Source organism: Anoplopoma fimbria, chromosome 18, assembly GCF_027596085.1.
Source record: "Anoplopoma fimbria isolate UVic2021 breed Golden Eagle Sablefish chromosome 18, Afim_UVic_2022, whole genome shotgun sequence".
In the NCBI taxonomy this organism is placed as follows: domain Eukaryota; kingdom Metazoa; phylum Chordata; class Actinopteri; order Perciformes; family Anoplopomatidae; genus Anoplopoma; species Anoplopoma fimbria.
In genome coordinates, this window is record NC_072466.1 from 3,106,328 (window position 1) to 3,112,385 (window position 6,058).

Here is a 6,058-nt window from a genome sequence, read left to right on the forward strand (position 1 = left end):
ATTCAACAACAGCTTCAAAAAGGCATAATCAGTATTTACACACCCAAACACACTGACTTACCTGTGCACCTAAACGCCCGGAAAATACCTTGCTCCAGAAAATGCTGACGCTGCTTCTGCTGGATTCTTGTTTTTTCTTGACCTCGAGGATCTAAAAGAGCTGATTGGAAGCAGGAAAACGAGCCGGAGACAAAAAAGGGAAGTTTCTTCACGCAGAAGGGCATCCTAAGAGCTACTGATGGTGTTCTATATATTTATTTATTTATTTAAGTTTTCTTTGTCAAGTGCCAATACCCCCCCCTCCCAAAAAAAAAACTGTAAATTAACATCTTTGAACAATCCAACTCCCGTCAGTGTGGAAGCAGGGAAACACAAAGAAAGAACTTGTGGTGAAGTCGCCACATTTGTGTTTCTGACAGGTGTATAATATATAACAATGGCGGTCTGGGAAAGCTGGAAATCAGACTTCAAAGAGTGCTTGGGACCACAGTTCCTCTGCCGCAGGTTTCTTCTTTGTACAGTAACTTGAAGAAAACGAAAAGCTCCGGAGTGGTGACAATAATTAGCTCGTTCAACTTCCTGGACACAAAACTGGCAGACAGGCAGGCACTGGGTTTACTGGGAGTTTACTGGGGGTTATTGGGCATCTTTCCTGTAAAACTATAGTGGCAAACTATCGGTCTCGCTCCAGTTACCTCTTGGAAAAGCAAACCCCCCTTTACGGTAAGAGTTGGTTCTATAAATACTGTGTTTTTCTTCCTCTTTTTCTGACCTATATGTCACAGATTTCTTCTTCCATTATGAAAACACTTTTAGGTTTTCAAACAATGAATCACATCATTATGTTTGGCTGAAGATGACCAAAACATATATTTTGAGAATTTGATAGTTAGGATGTCCAGCCAGACAAATAAATAAGCCTAAATTGAATCTTTATGAAAGCAGAGAAAGGGCAAGCTTATTACCATCTCCTCTGACTTTGTGACATGTTTCTTATATTTCTGGCAATAATAATGTTACTTCTGAAATGGCCAACCATCTCCACAGAATCTGTTTTTAAACATGTCAGTATTATAAGATTTAAAGACGCACTGGTATTTTTTGCATGTTTTGCTAAAATCACACAGTTTTTTTGCATTATTTCAGTGCGTTATTGGTGTTTTTATAATGCAGCTATAATGTATTTTAATAAGTATTAGTATTAGTTATAATCTCACCTCAAGGTCTACTTATTTACTTTGGCCTGACCTTTCAACCACATCCTACATCTTCAACTATCGATTTACAGATTTGATTGATGATTGATGTGATAAGAAAATTACTAAAGTAATTTTTGTCTTTGGTTCAGAAACTACATAAGGAAATGTTCTTCAGCAGCAGACTCTCATAGCCTTCTCTCCTAAAAATTACGGTCCAAACTAAACTTCACTGTCAGTGTTTTGAGTAAAACGTAGTTTTACAAATTTGTTTCTAATTGAAGTCAGCGGACAAATGCATAGGGAGGAGTTCTGGTTTGATGGCTCAAATTGACACAGGATTTTCACCTAGGAGACCGATGTCCCATTTGAAACAAAAAGTCAAGATCAAATTATTTTTTTACATTAAACTTTAAGATTGAGTCACATAACAAACATACTTATTTTAAGCCAAACCTAGATGTTTTACAAAATCTAACCAAGTAGTTTTATTGCGTTTGTTTTGTTTCAATTAATAACGTTGGGTACATTTATAAAAGTTCGACTGTAAGCCTGTAAAATAAACAGATTTTGGATTTGACTTTAGGCAGCGGAAAAAGGTTTTGTCATCGAAAGAGTTTTGGTTCGGTAGTAGTTCTGACCAATCACGTTCGAGCAGGCTTTGGTTGACGGCACATGAACGCACCACAAGGTTTACAAGCTGATAATGACACACAGTGTTTAAGTATTTATCTCAGGCATTATTCAAGTTGGTTTTAAGTGTGCTTAAGGTGATTTGCAGTAAATAGGTTTATGTAAAGTTTTATTTAAAAAAAAAAAAGTATTATTTTACATTTTTAGATTACCGTATTTTGTTTAAATTCTTCACTTAGACAAGATACTGAAGCAGAGTAGATATTTAAAATGACTTAAACACTATTTCTCCACTGAATACTTCTTCATGGCACCAGTTGAAGGTGTCCTCCAAATCGACCCTTCACTTATTATTGTGCAAAAGTATATCACACAGGAAAAGGACGAGCAGAGCAGAGCAGCAGAGGAAAAAGCCAGAGAGGCTGGCTGGCTGGCTGGCAAGCAGACAGCCCGGGCCGATCACAGAAAGGCCGGCGGGCGGGAAGTGTGAGGTGGCCGGCTGCAACGAGAGCAGACAGCTGGAATGTTAAACTATCACACCAGCGTACATGACATGTCAACCCCACTTACAACAGCTCCGAGGGCTGCGAGGCAGAGTGGAGTCAGACTGCCGCCTCGGTGGGAGATCTGTCTGCCTCCACCGCCATTCAGATCAGATGGAGATAACAATCTGCCACATGTGGAGGTGATGTTCTTATTTAACATCAGTCAGTCTGGGAAACTCCTCTGTAATTTAACATTGAAATCTGAATTATTAATTGGTCAATCGCTAAACCCCACCCCCCTTAGTTTCTACACCTTTCTATTCTCACAAAGCACGCAGTTTGTATTGATAATAGAAGCAAATCTTTTTTTTAAAACACTGGACATTTTCATATTCTTATCTCAACTTTCTCTTACTTTTTGTCGTACTAGTGAGGCACGTCAGATTCGGCAAACGCTGATGTCAGAAAACTGGTGATAAACGTGTCACATGTGCGTAATCGTTACCTTAAAGCCCCAATAATACAAACCATATAAGACTGCACTGTGTTTTAAGAGATCCATTGAGGATTTTTGCAGAATCGTCTAGATACAATTGAATTTTCTGAGCATTGACAACAAAACGCATCTTGAATCAAAACTCAAATGTAACCATACTTAAAAACTTGTTTTATAAAAACTAAGATTTATTTTTTAGCCATTTAAGGCTTCTCTTATTTTAGCATTATTGCATTTGAGAGGTTATTGTACCAGTTTTTACAGGGGGAAAGTGTAGAACTGCCAGTTTTGTGCACATCAGAGAGACTGTAATAAACTTTGGGTCGAACGTGAAACCAGAAATATGTTCACCCAAGTGTTTAGGAATGATTTCCGTGCATCGGTAGAGGTTTATTTTTCACAGTTACAAACACACGTACAGAAGAAGAGGATGCAAAAATCATGAGTTAGCTGACTCAGTCAAGGAAATCGGATTGAAAACACAGATCCGTACCATAAACAGGGACACACACACACACACACACACACACACACACACACACACACACACACACACACACACACACACACACACACACACACACAGCCACTGTAGATGCTTCCAGTTGTTAGGATATGAAGTTTACATTAAATAAACATCTGCTTGAATATATATTAAAACCGAGTCTCACACAGGACGTCCTGCAGGTTCACTGGTTATTTTAAAAGTTGAAGTTATTAGAGGTCGGTATCGGAGGCTGCTTCGTTTTGTTCTGTAAAACGTATCGTATGTAGAGGAACTTTAACTCAGTAACACACAGGTAAAGATTTTACATTTTATTACAAATATACTTTATCTGGTGATGCTTTGTGCTTTGCCACACATTTAAGATTTTTGAAATTAGTTTTTTTTCTTGTGAGTATTTTATTAAAATTGCTATCTACCTTGTTTACTACACAGGTGACAGATCGGTGGTATGTGATTTGAATTGTAAACAGAATTATGACGCTAGAATCAGTTTTTTGTTGTGAAGAAATTCAGTATTTGGAAAGTTCTTTCAGTGTTGTTGTAATGTCTTTTCCTGCTGACCTCGGAGCAAAGTGTTGCTAAATACGTTTCACAAACCTGTGAAACAGACAAGACGTTACATTTTTTTATTGCCAACCAGGAAGCCGTCCTGGATGTCCTCAGTGATCTTTCAAAAAACTATTTGATTCAACCTTCTCAACAACAGTGAAACCCAAAAAATATTTTCTGTGCTGGTTTGGACTAGAAACACCAATAATTAAGATGTCAGTTTATAGTGATCTAGCATGGTATTTATTCAGCTAAACAACACTGTCTTATTGTGAACACATCCATTTTTCACACAACTGAATGAAAATGTAGAGCCCACATACTGTTGTTCTCCCGTGCAAAAGAAGATCTCACAATGACGCACGGTCTGAAGAGAAACCTGAAGGGAGCATGAAGGTGACATTTTAGTCATGACGTCATCTCTTCTGTTTTTTGTTTTTTGTGGTTTTTTTGCTCAAAAACTGATGCCATACACTCATGCATGACCAAGCAAGAGCCATGAAGGTTAAATTGAAATGAAGTTTGCAAGCGACAAACATTTGTGAAATGTGATGCTGTCACTTCTCGCAATTCAACTTAAGCAAATTTGCTTTTCTGAAACAGGCAGTGCTCAGCGGTTTGGAGCCAGAAAAAAATCCATATTCCTTATGAATCAAACAAGGTCACCTCCAACGTAGCGTGCTTTAAAGCTGGAGTCGGGGAACTTAACATATAAATTAACGTTTGTTCTTTCCAAACAAATTTACACAATGCTGATTAAGACTACTGCCGCCAGGGAAAGTTAAATGTTATATTTCATAGTATACCAGAGTTGTGGTGTCTGGTTTTTCAAGGTTTTTTTTCAAATGATTTTCTTTTTTCTGCACACATTAAAAATGTGCATTGAAAGATTAAGATGGAAACAAACTTTCTGGCTTTAAGACTGAAGCTTTCTCAGCTCTTCTGGTATGTAGCTGTAAGTCAAAACATTACATTATTTTTGAGAAGAATCACTTTGCATGGGAGAAAAACAGTGAGCAGACTTTACCTTTTTTAATTGGACCTTTGATTTGTTTTTGGATGTGCATGCTCCTATAATTCAGTACAAAATGTGGATTTTTTTATTTTCAAGTATGATCACAGTATTCATTTTTGGGATATTTAGGTATTACTTTTAAAAAACTACAGTTAATATCCAGTAGACCTCTGTCATGGTTAGCAAATGTGGTCAGCAGACAGACTGGGACGACATTCTCCAACTTTATAATCCCAGTTTGAGCAAAAAAAAGGCAAATCATGACTGTTTGGCTTGATTGTAAAAGAGATTTCCATCATTCATAGAAACAGGATTCATGTTCAGAGACGTATTCACCTGTGATTGTTTGCATCCATTTTGGTTTGTATTTGACACTAAATGGCTATAAAAAAAAAGGAAAAAATGACATCCATGAGAAGCTTCAGTTACTCATTCCTAAACTACACTGAATAACAAAACTTTTGTTCCAAAAATTGATAGAAATGTAAAACTGGTACCAATGACAGACAGTACATGAGCCGTATAGATCAGCTAGTCTTTAGATGTTTTGTTCCAAAGTGAAGTGACAGAAAAATATCATTTCTGACTTGAAATAAAATGTATTTAATCAGTCTTTTCTTCACGATAATCCAACATTATGGAATCAAACTCACACGCTTTGTCAATGTATTTTCTATTCTGTATTTTCTTGGACTAACAAGATGAATTCTCTCACTGACTTTGACTAATGTTTGATTTATCTCAGCCAAAGCCACCTCTTCCATTAAAAACCCAATGTATTGCTTCTTATCTTTAAGTGTATGTGCTTTGAGGATTTGGACACTGAATTACTTTTTTTTTTAAAATATAATTTCGTTGAAATGAATGCATACCTTTGAGTTGGTGATATTTAATTTCCATATCACTGTTCTTTGATTGTATAGTTACAGTAGGAGCTGTAGGGGAGACCAAACTACAAACTGAATTGTGAAGTTATTATGGAGAGCCAGTATATTATTATAGGAGCAAAAAAACAGTTCAGTTAGTTAAGTTCAGGTGTTAAATGTATAAATGTCTTCAAAGACAATTTCCTGAAATGCATCATGTAAAACGAGCAAAATAAATATGGACACACGTAGATTTTCTCACATTTCTCTTGTTTTTGTGTCTTAAAACTTGTCTCATCATCACTTATTG